The 23,824-nt window shown below is 34.8% G+C and overlaps 1 long non-coding RNA gene across 3 annotated transcripts in view; it reads right to left on the bottom strand.

Moving 5' to 3' along the window:
- Positions 1 to 268: 268 nt before the first annotated feature.
- Positions 269 to 23,824, bottom strand: part of LOC121469662 (uncharacterized) — a 160,701-nt gene continuing 137,145 nt past the window's right edge. For all 3 annotated transcript variants that reach the window (XR_012054844.1, XR_012054843.1, XR_012054846.1), the window contains one exon: positions 269 to 3,981. This is a non-coding gene — a long non-coding RNA (uncharacterized lncRNA). The remainder of the gene's footprint in view (positions 3,982 to 23,824) is intronic.

The following is a 23,824-nucleotide window of genomic DNA, read 5'->3' as shown; positions in this document are numbered from 1 at the left end:
ATCTTCAAGCTGAGTTTAATCAAACAGGGTCAAAAAGCTAACCCTATATTTCCTATTTCTATGTATAAGTAGATAGACAGATAGATTGACTAAATGTTAGACAATAGTCACAAAATAACCCCAAACAACCCAAAACCCAAGACAAATACTGCCAGATACCACAGACATATGTGGTTTAACACCACAGGTAGTGAAACACCTCTGTCCTCTCTTCATTGCTCCACAGTGGGATGGGGTAGCGAATCGAAAGAAAGGTAAAACTTATGGGTTGAGAGAAAGGCAGTTTATTAGGACAGAAGAGGAAGGGATAATAATAATAATAATGATAACAAATACAATTGTCAGGCAGTTCCAAGCAGTTACCACTACTCCCTGGCTCACTCCTCCAGAATTTGTTTTTTTCAGCATAAGGCCATAAGGTCTAAGAAATCCCTTTGGTCAAGTGGGGTCAGCTGTCCCAGCTGTGATCCCTCCCAGCACCTTGTGCACCCCTACCCCCCTCATTTGTGGGGTGGAGGAAGAAGCAAAAATTACTTAATTTAATGTTGGGACTTCTCAGCAAAACCTAAGCCATCAGTACGTTTACCTACATTATTGTCATCCCAAAATACAGCACTATACCAGCTGCTATTGAGAAAATTATCTCTCTCCCAGACAAAACCAAATGACTCTATCATAAAATAGGAAATCCGTCTCTTTCAAGACAAGTCATGAATCTAATGGTGTGTATTCAGATGTCCACATTGTTTTTTGACAGATAAAAATGCTGATATATTGTACTACATAGTTTAAAATCAAATTAGAATTTCCTGGTTTTTGCCTTGCTTAAACAGTCACTGATCAATCTATATGATCTATGTATTTTTAATTATTTTCTTTCCTCTTTTTTCCCTCTCATATAACTATGTGTTTTGCCATGGTTTACAGCAGAATTTCACTCACTAAATTCTAAAATATAAGTGAATACATCATAAAAAGCAATCATAATTTATTGAAGATCATATTGAGGTTGTTTAGTGTGCAATTCATCCCTGTGTAAAGAGCAAAACCAAAGTCAAGCAGTCAAACAACTTGACAGCTTTCCCTCCTTCTTCCCCTGAAAAAAAAATGTGACTGCTTTAAATCATGGAGCCAAAGAATGAGCCTTTTAACTTTTGAGTCTTCAAGACGCAATCACCTCTTGACCATTATTTCAGGTCATCTCCATGTCTGTATTCCTATTCCTGTATTTCTATAAAGACAGAACACTGGGCTTCTAACTACTCAGAAGACACAAGTACTTTCCTCTAATTGCCTTTTTCTATAACTGGGTTTTTACAATGATTTATGCTTTTTATATTTTTAATTGATCTAACAGTTTAGGCTCAGCTTCTCCTCATTTTTTTCATATATTCAATATTTTCTTTTTTTTTTCACATAACTATCCCATCTTCTGAATCACTTCAATATCCCTAATCCATATTTTGGTTTTGTACTATCTATATTCTTGTTTTCTTAAAATTTTTCTAATTCAAAACATAAAAGCATGCAGCAGCCTCTCCTTTCTGCCTCTTGGAGGGATGGATGTGTGGCGTGGGGAAATGGGGAGAAAGACAAAACCAACCTCAACAAAACCTAAACAAAAAGAAAACAAACAAAAACCCACAAACAAATGAGTCCCACTAAGAGTACATCTTTCAATACAAATGAAAACTTCTTGACAAAGATCATCTTTGAGATACAAGAGAGATATAATCAATACTCATTTCAAGAAAAGTGAAACTCAGGACCTTAATGAAAATTACAGCTTTACATAAAAACAAGCTCATGAGCTTAATAGTTCTGTAAAATCTACCCCAACATTGAAATCAGTTTCTCTGTCAACTCTTGAATTATGTGGGGTTTTTTTCTGATTTTCTTGCATTTTTTTACTAAAGATTTCTTCATGACCATGCAAACTGAAAACTACTAAAATAAAAATGTTCATATCTAAAGTTACTGTTATTCCAGGATCTCAGGCCTGAAAGAAATTCCTGCAAGCTGTGTAAAATTCATAATCAAATCCCTCAGTGAACATATATTATGCACTTCATTTGAATTGTTTTACTGACAGAAATGAAATGCAGTCCTTGAAACCATCCATGATCATTTAATAGGCATTATTTAACAGGTAAACAGCACTTTTTATAAATTTTAAAGTACAATTCTAGAAATGCCTGTATTAGTTTTGTGCGTCTCCTTTCCTAAAATATATTATTTAACAGGAAAATCAAACAGGTCAAGAGTCATGCATCAATGTAAGAAGTTTTCACTTAGTGCTACAAAAAAGTAGGGAAAAAAAGTGCTGCTGCCTATGGATTTTGTAAACAAAATACTTCTATGATGCCTCACGTGACCAGATATTAAGTTTGTGTTTGAACAAGATAAGCTATCATTACCACTTTAATTAGAATTACACTGGCATCAAACCCTAAAATCCAAATCAATGCTACTTCAAGAGAATAAACCTGTAGTGCTTATAAAAGGATATACAAACAGTAAAAATTTTAAAATAAAAATGTGTACTACAAAAAAATAAAAAAGCAAACAACAAAGCATGGGGAAAAAAAATTAGTTACATGATTTTTCCTGGACGAAGCATCACAGCTATTCAAAGTGACTCTCCAGACCCTCCACCAGCTCCATTGCCCTTCTTTGGACACAACCCAGAACCTCACCACTGCTGAATACAGGGGGACAATCACTGCCCTGATCCTGCATATGAAGTTTTTTTGAGGAGGAATGTTTGGAATTGAATGGAAAACAATAAATCATTCTTTGTTTTGTGTCCTCTGTATATAGACCTGTACCACTATTTGTAAAAAGCAATAAAAGTTGCCTCAGTTTCCTGTGAGCAGTTACAGTCTGTTCTATGAAGCACAGGGTATATTTTGCTCATGGTTGGTATAGATTAGAGTGTCAGCAAAGGTCTGGGTTTGTGTGTATTCATAGGAATAAATGCAGTTGCGAATTATTCATAGGAATAAATGCAGTTACGAATAATTACATATTCGTAATAAAATAAAATTTTGTCTGTACTTGAGCATGATGGATAGTGAGCTTTTTATGAAAGATCAGTTTTGAGTGAGCAAGACAGAGGCTTCAGTTCTTATAAATGTTGTTACTTTGATGAGAAAAATTGTACTTGTTGTTTATGATAAAGCAGCTGAGAGACCACAAACACAATACAGTTCAAAACTGAAATATATGAAACATGATAACCTTAAGTAACATTAGTACATGAGATGAGAAAAGATCCCTCTTGTAACTTAGTTTTTAATATAGAAAAATGCATATTTCTCATGAAAGCTGATTGGTTTGGAATACTAAAAAGATGAAGAAACAAAAATTGTTCAAGTGCTTCCTTGCATTTACTGCTTACATATGTTTTTCAGGATTTTTTCTCTGGTATTTTTGAATTCTCAAGACTTGAATGCTTGGAAAACATAAGAAAAAAATACCCACTTATGGCTACTGACATAAAGGGATTAATTTTCACATAGACATGTAACTGAAAAAGTGAGAATTAAAGTAAAACCTTCTGAAGTCAGTCACTTTTCAAATTTATGAGATCATAAATAAGACAGTAACCTAGTTCACAATTTGGTTTTGAAAGGGGCTTATGTCTCCCTTCTGAAGAATTTTTGGTTTTTTAAACATAACCTCTGGAAAACTATCAAAAATTGTTAAGTGATAGAACTCCAGTCTCCATTGACTGGAACAGACTGAATATCTGGCCAAAACAGTAAATAAGAAGATGACACTAACAGCAAATATAACGCTGACTTAAAGAAGTGGTTCAGCAAACTGAATGGACGTGACTGAACAAGCAAAGCAACAAATTTCCAAAGCAGAGAGGAAAGCAGAAAGTTTTGCAGCTTTTTATGGGGTAGGGGGAGAATGATAGAAATTTTTTTCGTTACATTCTTCTCTTCCAGGGACACGGAGTTTAGGTATCTGAACCTGAAAGAAATAAAAGTTTATTAAGAAATAAATGTCTGAAAAATGGTATGCTAAGGGAAAATTTCAACAATTTACTGATCTAATACTTTAGATCTACTTTATTCATTATCCTGATTCCATTTTAAGATGTTGCTGGGCAGACATAGTTTTGGTTGGATGTATTTTCATATTCCTTGTGAGCTGTTAAAAAGTGTAAAAAAATGAAGGGAGATTTGACTATAAATACTTTTCCCTTTTTTAAGGATTTATGAAGCTGATAAATGGCGTGTGCTGATAGTATCATGCTCTAGAATGATGAAGTAGGATCCTAGAAGTATCATTTCACATTTCCTTTAATGCATGGCTGAGATGTTATATAGGTCTAAATGTTACATAGGACCAGGAAGATGACAAATTTACTAATTAATTATCATATGCTCTCACACAGAAGGAATCTTAACTCTGTATTTATTCTGACTTCCTAAACCAGGAACAAACCAAGGGAAGACAGAAATGACTGTGCTCTGTCAGTTACCTCAAATAATATATAAAAGCCTTGAGCTTTAACAAGTATAGCTGAAGGCTAGAGATTTCACAGGCCTGAATTTCCAGCCTCTTAAAAAAAAAATAATAAAAAAAAATCACTAGTTAGAGGAGAATTTCTCTCTCCTGGTGAAAGAAGGCTGTAAAATGGATTTGATAGTTATATTTTCTGTTTGATCTGCTGGCTGTCCAGCAATACATATAGAGCAGCTGGGAGTCTGGTGGAGCATATGCTGACTCTCGTTGCCAGTACTGAGTACACCACAGAAAGCTGGGTGGAATTTGAGGGTGAAATTATCATATTGGTGCAAACTAGAAAGAGAGAAGGAGAAAGGAAACTAGAGGAAAGAGAGAAGGAGAAAGGAACCAAGAATAGTTTATTTCACAGGAAGGAAGATCTAGAAAACAAATTTATAAGAAACAAGTTGCTATGTCTATTGCTCATCCAACAATTCATTGACTTTAATTTTGTGTAGCCTCATGGAATTTTTTTTCCAGAAATATCAGATCAAATGAGCTTAAGTACAGAAATTACTGTGTCAAGCTCCACAGGTTTCTATCATGTTGCAGTGATTTACAAAACCCTGAAACCTTCCTAATGTTGCTTAATGTCATGGCTATCATGACATGGAAATCAAGGATTACATATGGGAAACCAGATGCCCATTTTAGTTGGAGTAAAATATGATTTCTGCACAGTAAGTCTAGATTTATAGTGGCTTAATCAAAGTAAGACTCTGGTCTGGTACAGCCTATAATTAATCACATGCTAGTTTTGGTGTTCTAATAAATGTGTCCTGGGGCAGGGGTGGGAGAAAAAAGAATTTTCATCTTGTTGTCATACCCCAGCTCATCTTCCATCATGACAATAATTCCCTGAATTGTACTTAAAAAACAGTGAGTTATAGTCAGAGACTTAATTTTTTTTAATGTTCTCTTGGCATATTGGGATTAGAAAATAGCGATGTCTCCTTAAAGCAGTAAGCTTTAACCGTGGAGGACAATGCCCTTTGCATCTTCATTTTTTATGACCTTGTCAGAATGACAGCTGTCGTTGGGAAAGGAAGAGGTACCCATGATGACTAGGCATTTTGGAACCAGGCAAAAGGTGAAATAAATTCTTAAAAGAGATGTTAAGACAAGTCTTTCTTTTCATGATCTGTGTCTCTCTCATCCTCACTTCCCTTTCATCCTCCCCAATTTTTTTTTTTTTACTATTTTTTGATTTAGCTTTGCAGAAAGCTTTGATGAAAACTACAAAATGCTATTCCAGGTATTCTATCTACTACAGGTCTAAATGAAATAGACCATGTTTAACACAGCTGCTCAGGAAAACTGTCATATCTACCCACCCAGCAAAAGAAAAAAAAAGTGATCAATAAAGACTATTTCATAGGAACTTCAGTAGGTGAGAGGAAAAAGCTGTGTGAGTAATGCAGTGTGGGAGTAATGCAATATGAGGGCAATCCATAAATCAGTGGAGGAAAACAATAAAAATGTGCAAGGAATAGTTTGCTTACCAATAACTTCTGACAGAAATACTGTTATGATAATAACTAGGATCATGAAAGAAGTTCTATATAAGCCTGCATTAGCTTTCTTTCTTTTGCATTAGAATATGAACTAAATGACGTACAAGGGAATAAAATGATCATAAAATTAGCTTTTATTTTTAGTAACACTTGCTTTATGACTGTGTTTTACTCATGCAAATGCATTTTCCACTGATTCAGGTTATCTGATGAAGTCAAATTATTCTGTATATTTCTTTTTTTCTTTTCCTCCATCTCTAGCTCAATCTTTCCCATTTTAATTTTATCAGAAGCACAACAATAGGCCTTAAGTACCTTTTCTTTTATGTACATTTTGATTAAGTCTGGTTTTGCATTTGTCCTTCCAGAATCTTACACACACTGATGACAGTCTGTCACTCTTGAGGGGTCTTTTAGCAGATATTCAAGCTTGAAATTTTGTACATTAAAAGTTGTCATCTTTGCATCATGTACATAATTGTAGAAAAGTTAAAAGACACAGTTATTTCCACAGCTCTGTGGTATCTTTCCAAGTGAGATTGCAAAATTACAAAGTAAGAATTTCTGCTAGTCATGAGGGTGGCTATATTAAATTAAGATACATTCAATGTCCCCAGAATAAACTGTAAACTCTTTAAGGCAGGTGTCCGGTCTCCCTTTTCAGTTTTAAAATGTTTTGATAAATGGAAACTAAACAAGTCCAGGCATACTTTTGGGTGTTTTGCTGTATTGTGGATAAACATCCATGTGTGGTTTTGACATCAAAAGCTAGTTTCACAAAAAGGTGATTATGGCCTTGCCCAGGAATCAGGACCTTTCTACCTCATTTCTGCTTGCCCCTAAGTCTGTGTGTAATTGTCAAAATTGTGGTGGTGTTCATCCAGTGAATGTAGGCTGTTGTGTACTGTAACAATCTTGAGAAGTCTCTTTAAGAGAGATAAGCAAATTGCTCTGGCCTGATTGCTTTATTTTATTTTCTAAGAGGTTTAGACAACTTCATAACCCTGCAAAAATTGAAGGAGGAAAGCAACTAAAGGGAATAGACTCCATCTGGCAACATTTTATGGGTAGTCAGCCAATACTGCGCGTGGTCATATGTCCAAGTGGCAATGTTTTCTTCCTACTGTCACTTTTCTCCTTACGGCCCAGGATTCAAATGCCTGATTTATTGAAAGTAATATTTTAGATTATGTATCTAAATTACATAGTATATCTGTTTTAAATATGTAATGCTGCTAGGATCATCTTCATGTTCTTGCATTACCTAAATCTATGAGCTATGGCATCATTTTAATACAGTTTATGCTTATATTGGTCAAAAATAAAGTCACCAAAGGAGCTTGATAAGTACTGGAATATGATTATAATATTAAATTCTTTAAAATGTGACTGGTGTTGCTTTGGTCCTGGCCAAAAAGAACTTCCCTAAGCAATTCCTGAGTAAATGATGGGAGTTTTGGAGAGGAAGTAGTTTCAGAGGACATTCTTCATGCAGCTGCTTCCCTTTGGAGGATGAGACCCGTAGCTCAAGCATGAGGACCTTTCTATACTATTTGACCTCAGTGTAAGCAACAGGATGGGCACTTTTCACACATCTACCTACAGCCAGCCACTCCTTTTCTAACCCAAAGAATATTGAACTATTTCCAGGGAAAAAGGAAGAGCTCCAACAGGCTGCATTGCATGGCTTGCTTCAGAGTGCTGCAGTTCTGATGCCTAGGCAGATGGAGATGGGTAATGTGGATTTGAATACAGCTGTGAAAACAGAATTTGGTCCTTTAGTTTCCAATGAGTTAACTGATCTGTTGGGAGAAATAACAGGCAGTATGCTGCCTTTTCAAGTACTGACTTTCTGATTTTTTCAAGTGCTTATAATTTCATAGTTTAATTTGTCCAAGATGAAAAATATTGTTCAGTAGTACATGTCTGTACTACTTATTTTTAATTTTATTCAGCTATGAGATCTTGCAAGGACCAAAGTTTCAGCCTTTTTCTGGCACTGTAGAGGAAATATCCAATACAAATTCCTAATCATCATCTGGTTGGGAGTAAATTCCACTTGGAAATGCTCACTGCGCATTGTGCTGCTTAGATTCATTACTTGAATATAATGAGTTCCAGAAGCTGGCAGGTTATTTTAAAGATGGCAAAAAAAAAAGGAAACTGTAGCATTTTACACCTTCCTTTTCAGATCTTAATTCCCTCACATGTATCTAGATCAACATAATTATAAAAAAATTACCAAGAAAAAACTCTGACAAGGTGAAAGTTGAGTTTGATTGTTTTATTCATGTTATCCCTGATTCTTACTGATTACCTTACTGCACAAGTTTTGCTTTGCTTTGACTCTGTTTACAGGTATTCAGTCACACTGGCATGGAACCAGTTTAATGAGGTAGATGATTATGTCAAGATTCTTAAAAAAATATCTCCTAAAATAAATAAGTTAAGGACTTTAATTAAGGGATGCTAGAATTTATGTTACTGAGGAAACATCTCCTAATACCTTTGATAGTGTTTTATGATAGCCTGTCATTTTCTGAATCCCATTAGAGCCATGATCACTTCAGTATAATAATTTAGGGGCAGCCCAGAATAGAGACTGATACATGTTTTTCCTACATCTTTTAAAGGCAATCCCACTGTATTTACTAATATTCATTGAAATGCTATACAATATATAGGCAGCTATTTTGCTTCCTGGAATTTCAAACTGTAGTAGACCTGACGTCTCAGTTATGGATGCCCTTTTTGGTGTAGGACAGCATTTCAGAAATAAGGACAAGCCTGAACTAATAATTTCTTTTGTGGTCCTGGTTGTGCAGCACATCTTAGACCTGTTTCCGCCCAGCAATATGATAATATGGGTTATTACCTTTGCAAGGTACTCACTCTCCTATTTATATCAGTCATAGGTGTGAGTACTTACCACTATACATATTAAGTTTTGTGGTTGTGCACAATGTCATAAATGAGAGTTAAATCACTACCAGAAAGAAATGACAAAAGGCTTGTCATGTAACTCATAAGAATAACACAGTAAACTTGCAGGTGAGGCAGGAATTAAATGGAGTTTTTTTTAATAGTTTTCAGGGGCAATTTTTGTTTATTTTCTTTGAGATTGGGTTTTAATTTTTTTTTTTTTTTTTGGGTGGCATTCACTGAAATAATGAGATTTAAAGTTTTGCTTTTGCAGTTCTGTTTTATTATCTATGTAACTCTCAATATCTAGAAAAAAAATAAGTATTCTTTCTTCCACCATCACCACATATGATGGCTTTTTACTTCTTTACCTGAAACTGATTCTTCAGTATGCTGAATACATCAGGAGAGCTTTGGCTTAAAGCCAACATAAACATCAAGTATTATATTATTATAATGTTTATGTCCAAAGGATTTGTATCAAATGTTGGTATTTTCCTACTGTTGTGGTTTAACCCGAGTTGACAGCTTAGCTCCACAGAGCCTCTCACTCACTCCTCCAGTGGGATGTTGGACAGAATTAGAAGGGTAAAAACTAGAAAACTCATGGGTTGAGATAAAGACAGTTTAATAGAGAAAGCAAAAGCCACACACTCCAGCAAAGTAAAGCAGGGAATTAAATCACAAATTCACATGTGCAGGCAGGTGTTCAGTCACCCCCAGGAGAATAGGGTATCATCACGCTTAACAATGACTTGGGAAGACAAATGCCCGGAGCAGCTGACTTTAGTCACAGAGTGGATTGTGGTGCTGCCTCCCCCTCCTCCCCAGCCTCACTGTGACCTGAGAAATGCTTGTTAGACCTTGGCCTTGACAAACTGCAGCTGGACTAAGCTTCTCTTGAGCTTATGAGAAATATAGTCTGCTCCCAGGAACTTGTGTTGTCTAATGAGCATCTATTTTTTAATGAAAATCCTTGAGAAACTTATTTTTCTCACCTGAATAACAACTCAAGTGGAATAATACCCTTTTTGCTAAACCTTCAGAAAAAGGTACTGCCTCAAACTGTAGCCAGGATGGATAATTGCTATGACTAAAGCCAACTCTCTTGTGATCCTATAAACAATGATGCAAAGTGAGACCCATTTGAGCTCTCAGTTCCCAGAAGAGAAGGGGCTAATGTGCATATCCAAACGCCAATAACCAGATGGATGTGGAGCCAGCAAAGGACTTTTGGTAGTAACAGACAAGAATCACTGGTAATTAACATGGATTATTGGTATTAAGATGCTGTAAGAAAGAATATTTGGCTGAAGAAGGGGGGACAGGTGGAGATAGGGCAGCAATTTTTTGTGAAAAAGAACCACAACACAGTACATTGCAAGTGTTGGAATGAGTAGTAGGAAGTGGATATGGACAATAGGGTGGAATTAAGACCACCAAAGTTCTCTGATCCACTTCCAGAAACACCTGAAAGAAAGGATTGCATATGATAACTAAGTTACACTTTGAGTGGAGAAACAGCTTCATAAAAAGGTGCCCTTCCACATTCAGGCAGCACCCACAGGAACCTGGACAGCTCATTGATCAGACTGACACAGCTGCATCAAGACTAATCAGTTTATCAGTTGGATTGACTCTGAAACTAGGATGGACATCTCACCAGTTGGATTGATGGTGGAACCAGGACTGGTGATCTTTTTTTCTCTCTGTTTTCTCTCTTTTTTCATATTTTTCTTTCTTTATTCGTCCCTTTTTCCTCTCTGTCTTCGTCTTTCTCTTTTTCTTTCTCCTCTATTTCCTTAATAATCTCTCTCCCTTTAATTTTTCTCATCCCTTTCCCCCTACCTCAAAATGCACTACTGTGTGCTTATATAGTAGACCAAGGATTAATATACCAATTTCCATACCAAATGTGTAATTTACTAAAAACTGTCTCTAATTGTGTGCATGTCCTCTGACTTTTACCAGTCCTTTCAATCAATGCACATTCATGAATCTGAGGAGCTTCCTCTCCCTTAAGGGTAAGCCATCACTCTGAACACCCTTTCCTTCCTTCTTGCCCCATCTTGACATGCTGGGAATGACACCACATGGTCTGGGACATCCCTTAGGTCACCTGGGATCATCTGTGTGCCCTCCCAACTCGGTGGGCACCCCCAGCCTCCTTTCTGGTGGGGTGGGATGAGGAGCAGAGAATTCCTTGACTTAGCATAAACACTGCTCAGCAACAACTGAAACATCAATATGTTATCAACATTATTTTCATCATAAGTCAAACCCAGAGAATTATGGCAGTTACTAGGTAGAAAATGAACTCTAATCCAGCTCAAACCAGGACACCTACTCTCATCCAATAACATCTATATAGATTTTCCTAATTAAAGACATTATATATTGGTTTTGTTTGTTATATTGAGCTGAAGAGGTAGACACAAACCAGTTTGTACAGCTTTGGTGGAATCCTTCACACTTCAAAAAAATTTTTTTCTAATGAATATTTCTTTTTTTGTTGTATTGGTAGCTTGGGTCTCAGATGATCTCACCTATGGACTACATAAAATCTCTCACATACTCTCTCTCTGGTGACTGTTAAACTTATATCTGTTTATGCAAATATATTTATATTTATTTCTTTTTATTTTTAATTTGTAAAAAAAGCCCAAGCAAAGAATATGAAATGAAGTTTTTCATAAAAAATTCTGTAAAGATATGTTAGTCATAAATCTGTGTTATTCTCTACCCTATATTCTACTTTTTGTTGTAAATTTGTTGTGTTTATTATCTGCATACAATAAAGGCACAGGTTTCATGTGTCATATCTTTTATTTTCTCTGCCATAACAATCCAACTAAAAAATTTCTTATTTGATGGGAGTACAGGCACTTCATACACTCTGTAACTCACAGGTCCCACTAATAAAGAATAGAAACAAGTTCTTAAAAATGAAAATAGGTTACTTACTATTCAAAGTAGTTGAATAATCTGTGAACACTCTGCATAAATTTTTCATCTTGAAAAAATTCATGTATTTTTAATCATAAATATTCAACAAATTGCTTTTAATAAGAAGTTGCCTTAGCTCTTCTCAAAGCAGTTGTTCGTACTTACAAAGTAAACACTGTGTGCTTTACCATGTAAAATATACCTATGTATTTTCTTTTTCTTTTTTTGGATAAAGAGCATTTATAGAAATTGCAGGTACATATCTGTCATGGTCTATGTGTTAGGAAAATTATTTGCATGCTGTGCACACAAACCCTGGAGTCTGAATATTAAACAAGAAAATTTTAGTTGAAAATAGAATTTTTTAGGGTTCTTTATCAATTTCAATTTTGGGCATACTTAAAACATCTATTAATACAATACTTACTTATTTTAATAGCATAATCTCAAGAAAAAGATTTTTACAGGATTAATTTCTTTAAAACAGTTAAAAATTGAATTTATATCAACTGAGGACAAGATATAATACAAAAATCCTACTTGGCAATTTTAAGGTTTAGAATTCATTTAGAAGGCTGATAGTAAGTTCTGTTTCAAATTGCAACAGATTTTCAAGAGATTTTGAGCAAAACATGCATTAAAATTGTTCTCTGGTTAACTTGCTCTCCAGAGATCAGAAGAAACTGGTGGTGCAGAGCATAATACAGGGAGAATTTGGACTGAAATATTTTTCTGCTTCAGTTCCTCTTGAATAAAACATAGCCAAGCAATGGAACATTCTACCAAAGACTGTCATGATGGAAAGATCTTCTGAGCATAAGGTAGTAATGGCCTACCCAGAGTTGTTGGCAAGTGTGGAATTTCTTGTTTTCATGTACAAAACAGCAAACCATTTGTTTTTGTATCTAAACCATAGCAACACATCTTTCAATGTGCAAATTTTTCTTCAAAGTCAGCTCCCAGAGACAAAAAAATACAAGCTTTAAGAATTTATTGCATATCCTTGTGTGAAGCATAGGTCTAGTTTATTAATCTCAGTTTAGTATTAGGAAATAAATAATGAATCCAAGTAGACCACAATTGCATTTAATCATTCTTCAATTTAAAAAAATCTCTTTTTTTTCCCTGCTTTGGCTTATAGCTGGAAAATAGTTATCCTCCTTTCTCTTTTGCTTAATTGTTCTAATTCTTATTGAACTGGTTGTTCTGAAGAACAGTGGCATTAAATATAAAGCTTTTCTGTTCTCATCTATGGTTTGGTGGGGTTTTTAAACTAGCATTATAACTATAGGTTCTATTATATAGTGCCCTGACAATGAGGTTTGCAATTTCCAAAGATGTACTCTTGCATAATTCTAAAGGGTCTAGAAACAGAAATAAGTTACATAAGTTAATGTTCTTAAAAGCTGCTCATGATCTTTTTCAGCTTTTACATGCTTAAAATAAACAGACTTTTTCCTAAACCAGTAGCATAAATTTGGATGCTTGTATTTCCCTCTTCTAGTATTCAAAGAAAGAGAACATTCTCCAGTTTTCTAACAGAAGAAGGATTAAATCCTAGAACTAGCTGATACAGAAAGATTATTATCTCACTGAATTCAGTGTAGGTGCAGCCTCACCGTGAATTCTGTGTTCAATTCTGGGACCTCCATTTAGGAAGGAAGTGAAAAGCCTTGAATGTGTCCTGAGAAGGACAACAGAATTGGTGAGAGGGCTAGAGGGAGCATCCTGGGAAGGGAAGCTGAGGACTCTGGGTTTGTCTACTTTGGAAAAAAAGGAGGCTGAGGGGTGATGTCATTGCTCTTTACAGCTTCCTAGAAGGAAAAATTATGGAGGAAGGTGTTGATCACTTCTCCCTTACATTCAGCAATAGAACATGTGGTAATTTTCAAAGCTGCACCAGGGGAGATTTAGGATGTATATTAGAGAGTATTTATTTTCTGAGAGGGTGGTCAAACACTGGAACAGGCTTAAGAGGGAGTGTGTCAATGCCTTAAGCCTTAAGTGGTTAAAAAGCATTTGGTCAATGCCCTTAAAAACATGCTTTACATTTTAATGAGCCCTGAAGTGGTCAGACAGTTGAACTGAATAATCACTGTACATTCCCTCCTATTCTATTCCAACTAGAACTCTTCTATTTTTCCCTCTTGCTTTTGCCAATATATTTTTGTATTGATAAAAACACTGCTTGTCCCATGTAAAAAAAAATTGTATTCTTCTTATTTAATTCCTTTATTGGGAGAAATATTCTTTTGACACTACAACATACGAGATAATCCCTGGAGAAATCAATGGATTAAAAAAATTGGAGTTCTTAAGATAATTGTGCAAAAAATTGGGACCATCATTAAAAATGGTATATTTTCTTCTCTAGTAATATCTGACAGGATGTATTTCAGATTTCAGTGTCTCCTATTTTTTTTATTAAGTTCATGGTAATTTTATTGTCATCCTTGGAGACTTCATTGTGGCAAAATATCACATTTTAAGTTACAACCACCATGTAATTCAGTATCATCCCACTGCATCTGAGAGTGTTAAATAAAGCTACCACAACTCACTGCATAGGATGCTGAGTAAAAGTCCTTGGATGGAGAACAAGGGCATCTGCAGATTAAAAAGATTTCACTTGCTCTAATTCTACCCGAGACTTTTGTGTGTCTGTCAACCTGCTAGAATGATGATAAAATGTCTTGCAAAAGACACTTAAAAATTTTTAAAGCTCAAAGAGGAAAAATTTGGTGTAGTTCTACATACCTCTTACCACGAGTGATTGTGTTATTTAAGCAGCAAGAAATGACAGACTATGCAGCAGTGGTGATTAATGGACACCTTGGGTGTGTAGCGAGGCATGAAGTGAAGCTGATGCAAACAAGAAATACATTAATCACAAGAAGTTCAGAATCCTGAAGCAACTTATTGTCACTCTGTAATGAATAGTGTCTACATATAGGAAAATACTGTTTATGCTTAATTTTACTGCTATCATATTCATTAAGGTTTTATGGCCTTTTTTTTCTATTTTAAAATGTGAATTATACTAGTAACTTGGAAACATAAATAGTTTTGAGCATAGCCACTTTAAATAGGTAGAGGTTAAAATCTTCAAGCACTGTTGAAAATGTAATTTCATATATATATATATATATATATGTGGTAGTTTTGTAACAAATACTGAATTTGCATACATTCAATTTAAAAAAGGTCCCCTATATATGAGATTGGGCTTTAAAAAAAGTATGAGCTTGGCTAAGAAAGCAGCAGCAGAAAAGAACCTTCCTTTTTTTTATCACCTTGAATGTTTTGTCTTTTTACTTGCTGAAATATTTGTCTCCTATTAGCAAGTTATGCTTGTTTGACAGTGAGGCCTCTGCCTAATAAAAACCATTATATATATATATATATATCTTACCAACAGCAGGGGAACACAAATTATTTCTTAATTAGCCAATTATAATATTTTAATCTTTTATTCACACCCTAGGGAGACAGTTATGCTTTAACATACACTGTACATTTTTTTTGTATTTCTCTATTAATCTCTCTAAATAAAACCCTAGAATTTCACATATGGAATTATTGTAACTATGTATACTATTCTATTCATACTAGGGATGAAATTGTCTACCCCTAAGAAATAACTTTTTACAGAAACTGTAAGGTTCTTTAGATTAAATCTGTTGGTATTTAATTTTCAGGAAATACTGAAAAATCAACTTTCCCAAGCAGCTGAGTATCGGAAGACCAAAATCTGTGCAATGGCTCATGGCAGCTTCATTCTAAAAAAGTGCTTCATGATTTTGCAGATGTAGTGTTCAAAAGTGCAGATGATGATCTGCATGATATGTTTTATGCAATAATGTTCCCTTACATTCAGCTCATAACATTTCCTGATGTTTTCCTTTCTATAACCAAGACACTTCTGTGTCATACAAAATGTATTTCATTTATTCCTGCTCCTTAACAATGAACAATGGGATTTGAAAAATTCCAAAAGAACGCTAATGTTTCTACCTGGTACCACATCTGTGTCATTAATACGTTCCTGTGTGTATCAGCAAGGTTAGAGGTCAACACAGAGTTCTCTTGAGAAATTGCAGTAGATCTTGCTAAGGCCACAGAGTTCACCACCATGGCAAGATGTTAGTGCTGTGTTAGGGGACTATATCAGGGTTTTTTCATTGTGGTGCTGATAGTTTTGGTTTGACCCATCTTACCCCTTGGCTGTACAAATCTTTTTACTACAAATATTTCTTTTCCGTCTTCCTTTCACTTAGATCAGTGTTTGTTTATGTATTAATATTTTATGATGCCTGCCTTAAAGATGAATGTTCCAAGGGAAGTTAGAAATCCTCTACAAGCACTTGAGCAAAGAATATATTTTTCTGTCAGTGCATAGCTCAGTTAACACTTTTGTCTTGGAATGCATTTTAGAAAATAAAGTTAAATAATTTATTTCATTATACTGGGGTAGAATAAGGTACATCAGGAAAAATATATCAATTACATAAAGCTCTGAAACAAATCCACTGTTTATAGGGCAATTTTGTTCAGCTGATTCAATATTTTCACAATTCTATTAGAATTTTAAGTATATTGTCTGTTGCCTTCTGTTAGTGCTATCAATTCCATTAAAAAAATTTAATGAGTGTCAATCCAATCATTAAAATTTTTATCACCAATATCCTTAACCTAAATAACTACACAATTACTTAAATTTATTACATTATAAACATTTTATTATATTTTCCTGCTTATATTTTTCTCTACTCTATTTTCTTACTCTATTCTTTTTCATTGTACCAGGGAGTTGGGAAGTTTGAAGACAACTGAAGACAGTCTTATAAAAAGTCAACTTGCTTTTAGAGTTATGATTCTTTTCAAAACTTCAATGGATCCAGAAATCGTCAAGAGCAAAAATTGTTTTACAGTCATAACAAAATCCTTTAATGAACTTTGTTCCTGTCCTACTTCATGCAATCTGCTAGAAATTACACCGAGAAATTGCTAATATCCAGTTGTAGTTTTCTGACCACGTCCAAACACCGTAACAGTGTTTTGATGGAACTGCTGTATGTCTAATATATCTTTTTTGTTATAACTACTCTGGGACTTTTACCTTGTAATCAAATATAGGGGATTTTGTTCAAGTATATAATTGGCATTTGATGGTGCTGAATTTAATTTGATTTTATCTTTTAAAATGTGAATTTGATAGTTAATTTAGCAAACATTTTCATGGCTTTTCACTCACTGTGACTTTATTAGTATTTTCAAGAGCAAAAGCCTTAGAACAGATCCATGTAGGTCTTTATTGGTGACTTCTATACACTGTGAAAGCAGTGTAATTATTCCTATCCTTGATTTTCTATCTTCTGACTAGTAATTAACTTACAAGACTAATGGTTTCCCCCGTTATGATTTTTTTTGCTTTTTCAAAATCTTTAATTGAAGAATGTTGTCAAGTACCTTTGAGAAAACTAATTGGGCTTTTTTGACACTATCGCTCTTGTCCTCACCCTTTTTGTCTCCTTTAAAAATTCTTTATATTCAGACTTTCTTTTACAAGAACCAGGATTAATTTTCCATAATATTAGTATTGAACCTTAGGAAAAATAATGCCATTCTTTCATTTTGTATTACTTTCTTGTCTTTTTTGTTACCATTTCATTATGTCCTCCCCAAAATATTTTGAAGATTAAAAAACACTGAATAATTGAAACATATATTACATATATAACATATATTAAATTCAATTTTTTATCACATTCCTTGCCATATTGTCATTCCTACAGAAAAAAAAAAAAAAGAATCCCTGCATATTTTTGATGAGATATTACAATTACATGGCAAATAGCTGCTCAAACAAAGGCTCACCTGTGCCTCACAGAGAATGGAAGCTACAGGCCTTAGTTGGAGGGCTGAGACTTTGGGCACCACCTGTGGTCTAAAACAAATAGTTCTCCTTAATTTGTAAAATTATTAATTGGATGTGCCAACAAACTCCCACATTAATGCAAGCACAATCAAACCATCATTTTTTGTGGTTGGATGGATGTGCTTGAGCAGCAACTCAGGCTCCACATTGATTTGATCACAAAAATAGTCTTTCCCCTGCCTATCTCTACAAGAATAATCCAAGATCATAGAATAATAGAATGCTAAGAGGTTGGAATTCACTTTAAAAATCATCTAGTCCCAACCCCTTCTGCTATGAGCAGGGACACCTCTCACTAGACCAGTTGCTCAATGCCTGATCCAATCTGCCTTTGAACACTGCCAGAATAGAGACATCTGCAACCTCCCTGGGCAACATGTTTCAGTGTCTCACCACCCTCACTGCAAAGAATTCCTATCTAATATCTAAACTAAATTTCTCCTCTTTCAATTTGTACCCATTACTCCTTGTCTTACCACCACAGTTCCTGATAAAAAGTCTTTCTCCAGCTTCCCTGTAGGTGCCCTTCAGATAATGGCACTGAATTTAATTTGATTTAATTTTTTCAAATGTGAATTTGATAGCTAAGTTAGCAAATATTTTCATGACTTACCACTTACTATGACTTTAGTATTTTCAAGATACTGGCAGGTTGTTAAGTAGTCTCCATGCAATCTTCTCTTCTCTGGGTTGAACACCTCCAACTTTCTCTGCCTCTCTTTGTAGGAGAGGTGTTCCGGCCCCCTTATAAACTTCATGGCCCTCCTCTGGACTTGCTCCAACAGTTCCATGTCCTTCTTTTACTGGGGACACCAGAACTGTGTGCAGTACTCTAGGTGGGGAAAGAAAATATTTAGAATATGTACAGAGGGAGGGAGGGACCTTGAAAATGCTGCAATGAAATTCATAGCATTATGGTCAAGAGCTGAATCCAACATGTAGTGGACCAACATTAGTAAGATTCATTTATACATTAATAATTAAGCAGGTGAGTGTAAATTGGTCCTTTCTTGGATCAATCTTGCCTCGTAGTGAATTTGGATACTGAGAATTAAATAGCATTTCTACTTCACTTCAGCAGCTCTGAGGTTTTTAGGTATGAATTCTGCAATTTCCATAACAGCAACTCTACCTATTTGCATGCTAAAAACTAGTGAGACTTATGATGATGAAGGCTGTTGAATATGCAAAAAGATTACCAGCATACTAAATAACAGAAGTACTCAGTTCTTTTATTTTTTTTTTTAATTGAGTAAATGAGTCCTAATATAGTCTATGGAATGGGTCAATAGGAGATAAAAAGTTGATAAAAACTAACTGCCAGTCATGTTTATAAATACAGCAGTTGTTCCTTGCACTCATTTAAACCACGACAAGCAAAATGCATTCCATCATAAACTTGTCCTTTATAAATCACCCTCTGCAGATGAAAAGCAAAGAACATACAAGTGACCCTTCAAGCCTCATGAAGATTTACATTGACCTCATTGATTTACATGAATGATACTACCAACTGATATTATTTCTCCCCTGTGAATCTATAAATGAGGAGATAGAAAGGCATTGATTTCAATTTTCAATGAAGATCTTCATGATCAGATCAAACATCACAAAGACATCCAAAGGTGAAAGGCTGGATATAACAGCACTACAAAAAAAAAAAAAAAAAGTCAAGGGATGCCATTTTAATTACATCTGTGTTGCTCTGGACTGTGACCTGGGCTGGTCTGTAGGAGAAGGAGTTGGGATAGAAGCTGTGATTCCTGCTTCTGATTTGTGTTTCAGGCTATTCACAAAATGACATATCCAGTTTATCTATAGAGTTTAAGTTGCTACCTATTGATGATTAAAATGTAACCTTCATCAAAAATGCCTTGTTCTGGTGCTATTTTACTCTGTGCAAGATGGAGATGCACAGTCAGCAGTACACACAGGTAGGACTGGCCACCACCAACTTGCCTGTTCACATGCTCACTGCCATCCTCCCTTGCCTTAAACTCTTTCTAAACAGTAATGTTGAGTTGTCATCTCCGTTTGTGAGAGTTTTTTAGGATGTGTATCTCTCTATACTGAAACTTATCTCACATGGCTCGGGTGAAATACTCTTACAGTGCTCAACATCATCGCTTTCCTGAAGGAATGAGTGAAGATTACACAGCAGGGATTAATGAAATCAAACCATAAGTTGCAGACAGGTGACCACACAGGTTATGGTTTTCTGTAGAGCCATCCATAAACAAGTTTTTCTACATTCTCTGGCCAGACTCGGTAGTGTGGGATATAGCCAGTCAGCCCACAGCACCACTGAGTGCACACTTGGGCTTTTTCCTTTGTCATGCTTTAGAATTCAGGCATTGTTTTTTTCTTGTAAAGATGTTTAAATTGTACCCTGATGTTTTCAATATGCAATAATAAAAAAAAAAAAGAGCATCTGCAGTGAAATATTTAATTTTTACTATAATCTTAATTTTCACTAATGCCTAGTTTGTAATTTGGAAGTAATTTTTTATCTTATTTACTATTATATTTTGAAAATATTTTCTTTACTGTGTCTGAAGATCTGTTTCCTGATGCTCAAATTCTTAGAAGAACCTGATTAGGGTTCAGTTTTATCATGAATCAATTAACATAATGTATGGTGGGGGGAATTACAACCTTTCTAAAAACAGTACAGAAATATCTGTACTCCTGTTTTATTGATCACCATACTGTATTTAAATATTTGGAAATATTTCAGCAATGCTGCTAATGAAAAGATGTGCCAACCCCAGAAGTAAGTAATCTGTTCCTTCCAAGTCATAGAAGTGTAGTCACTTTCTGTAACAGTGCCACAGTTGATATAAACATTTTGACAGAAAATATTTGGTGGTGGATGGTGTGTAAAACTATCTGAGAATAAATGTACTGTGACTTGGAACACAAGATACAATTTTCTTTGCATAGAGGCAAAATGAGGAGATGACAGAGTTTGTGAAAACCTATTCTTCTCCTAAAATTGGAATTTGACCTTGCTTTTCAAGAGGAGTCTTTCAAAAAGTTAAACTTGACAGTGCAAGAAATTTCACAGACTTTTGTCCATAAACTGTCAGTTGCAATAGGACAATGCACAAATTCTTCTTCAATGTTCTGTATATTGGGGTTTTTTTCACTCTTACTCTTCCAGATCTTTCCCCTATCTCCCTGAGCAGTTGAGCAGTTTAATCACTGGCCTGCATTAAACAATGACAGCTTGGTACCAGGGAACTCCCATTGTTCACATGAATTCCTTGTAAAATGTGGTGCAAATACCAAAGTAGGATATCGCAAGTATGTTTAACGTCTGTAGTGCAACAACTTATCAAAGCAATGTAAATAAAAGGCTTCGTTTCCATACATTTAGAACTACTTATGTAATTTAGATTGTATTTACAGAGAGCAAGAATTTAGCATTGTAAATGAAATCACTAAAATGTTGTATGTTACATATCTTAGCAAGGTATATACCCTGTAGCAGGTTCAGGAAATAATGAGTACGCTGAATGATTTGCATTATAGCACTGAACAGTGCTTAAATTAAATTATAAAATATGGACTATAATAATCAAGCAGATTGCTCAAGTCCAATAAAAGGTTCAAACTCTGAAGCATAGACATGTGTCTGCTTCCATCTCAGAATGCTAAACATGTTGTACAAAATGTATTGAGGCAAATCCTCACTTAATTGATGCAATTCCTAGAACTGAATGGACCTACCATATCCAGTCAACTCCATCCACAAATATAAAATAATTTTCCTTCTTATAAGAAGAACACTGAAATACTTAGACCTCATAGAAAATAAGAAAGAGGGAAAAAAAAAAAAAAAGAGAAAAATACTCTTAAGGAAATGAGCAAGCCCTGGTAAAGGAAGTGGAAATAAAAGTCTCACATTGAAGAAAAAATCAACCAAACAAAACAAGCAAAGAAACAAACAAACAAAAAAAAAAAAACCAAACAAAACCGAAGAAAAATAAAAAGAGAGAGTTTTCAAATGTCTATTTCAAAATTCCAAAAAGGTAAGTAAGGGAAGGCAAATATTGTACTCAGGCTAGTAAATGCTAATGTATAAATTAAGGATCTGTAAAAGTTCATGCCAGGGGGACAGTTTGTTGATGGCACATTTAATTAGTTGAGTCTAGTATGTAGGGAGATTATGAAGAGTTTTAAAGCCACAGAACAATGGCACAGGAAGTCTTATAACTTCAAAGTAAGGCAAATTGAACAGAACATATTGAGCTACTCAAGCAAACCTAGAGGACCCTCTGGAACTGTAAACCTTCTTTAATTTCCTGAATTAATTTAGAAAAAGTCAAGAAAATAAAGGATGAAGAATGCTTGGCAGCAAAACAAGAAGTGCCATCAGCTAACCCCTAACACAGAAAAACAAGCTGATAATCAAAGCTCTCTGAAAAGGTTTTCTCCTAAGGTAGCATAGCTCATTCCAATGTTCCCCAGGGTAGTATTTCAGTAAGTGATATATATTAGAAAATGCTGCTCCTGGCTATGTTTTAAGACCACATCTGTGACCATTTCTATCCCCATCCAAAGTATTGACTTCTCCATGTTCAAAATTGAACTTCTTTCTTTTGTTCAATGAGTGCTGTTTTTCACAGGTTATAGTACTCTAGGAGAGGGAGATGAAGGGACTTTATTTATAGTTAATAAACAGAGTTTTTTTTTAAATGTGAGGAACAGTAATTTGATTGTATTTCTATTGTCCCTTTTCTCTTTTGCCTGTATCAATATTTGAATTGTGTAGCTGTAACAGGTAGGTATTAGCTGTCCCATATAGCAGCCTACACTGGGAGACACCGAAGCATGAAGCAGTCTGCAGCCATAGCAGCACCCAGGCAGATTCTGATAAACAGTTTTACACATAAATGAATTTCTCCCACATTTTCAGTCTAGATGTCTGATTTTGCTGTTGACTTGCAAACATCTTCAATGTTCTTTTTTAGTTTTTGAGATTTTTTTTCTGATATAAAAAAGATGAAAATCAGAAAAAAATATGTTTAAAAAGCTGGTGCATGGTAAGTTTTGCAGGTTTATTGTTTTGGTTTGCTTTTTAATGTATTCTGGGTGGGAACACTGAATCCCAAGGTTTAGCTTTGAGCACTATTTTTTAAAACAGTTGAGTTATAAACTTCAACAGAAAGGGTTATAATAGAAACACTGACAGGCATTTAACTATAACAGTAGTAGCAGGGTTGTTATAATAATTGGATTTGGGGTGGAATACAAAGCTAAATTTACAGATTCTTTTTGCCTTGGGGGAGCCATTCATTTCTGTCTGAAACAGCTAAGGCAAAACTTAACATCAGCAATAGGAAAAAGACACCAGAAAAATGAATGGTTTCATCTATATTAGCTCCAAGAAAACAACTGTTTCTTGATAGATTTAGTGATACACAAAATATCAAAGTCTACATCTGGGAATCATCACAAAAATAATAAATTGATTTATATTGACTGTCTTACATTGTTGCTTTAAGCTAAAATGTGGAAGTTCATATTTTATACAATTTTTTTCCATTGAATAGTTCACTGGAGTGTTAAATTAAACAAAAACATCCAAAAAAACCTGAAGAAATAAGGTGGAAGCAATTAAGAGCTTAGCCTGCAGATCATCTGAGGGTCATATGGCTTAATTCAATTTACAGAAAAAAAACACCTTCTCTTTTTTTTTAATTGCCAAATTTCTGAGATCTTGATAACATCTCAGTGTTTATGCAAGTGAATGAAATTGCTTCCCTCTGTCAGACAAATAAATGAGATAAAGTCATCAACAAATTGCACCCATCAGAAGTATCAATATTGCCTGAGGTAACACAGAAACCTTGTAGAAGGTTCTTCACATCTCAGGATATGTTTTTGTGTTATATCCTTGTCAAGCCTCTAGTGTTTGCATGTATCACAATATCTCTTAAAAAATACCCATTATGTTGCCTCATTACTGACGCTCCTT

Source organism: Taeniopygia guttata, chromosome 3 (assembly GCF_048771995.1).
Source record: "Taeniopygia guttata chromosome 3, bTaeGut7.mat, whole genome shotgun sequence".
NCBI lineage: Eukaryota > Metazoa > Chordata > Aves > Passeriformes > Estrildidae > Taeniopygia > Taeniopygia guttata.
Note: the sequence above shows the minus strand (reverse complement) of the source record. Positions and strands in the feature narration are given on the sequence as shown.